Raw genomic sequence first — 299 nt, 5'->3', positions numbered from 1 at the left:
AGGGTCTAGTGATTAGAACCAGGGTTCAGTGACCAGGACCAGGGCTTAATGATCAGTACCAGGGCTCAGTGACCAGGATCAGGGCTCAGTTACCAGGACCAGGGCCCAGTGATTAGGAACAGGGCCCAGTGATCAGAACAAAGGCTCAGTGATCATGGCCAGGGCCCAGTGATCAGGACCAGGCCTCAGTGATCATGACCAGGGCCAGTGATCATGACCAGGGCCCAGTGATCAGGACAAGGGCTCAGTGAACAGGACAAGGGCTCAGTGACCAGGACCAGGGCCCATTGACAAGGACC

The sequence above is a fragment of the Neomonachus schauinslandi genome, chromosome 9 (assembly GCF_002201575.2).
Source record: "Neomonachus schauinslandi chromosome 9, ASM220157v2, whole genome shotgun sequence".
NCBI lineage: Eukaryota > Metazoa > Chordata > Mammalia > Carnivora > Phocidae > Neomonachus > Neomonachus schauinslandi.
Note: the sequence above shows the minus strand (reverse complement) of the source record.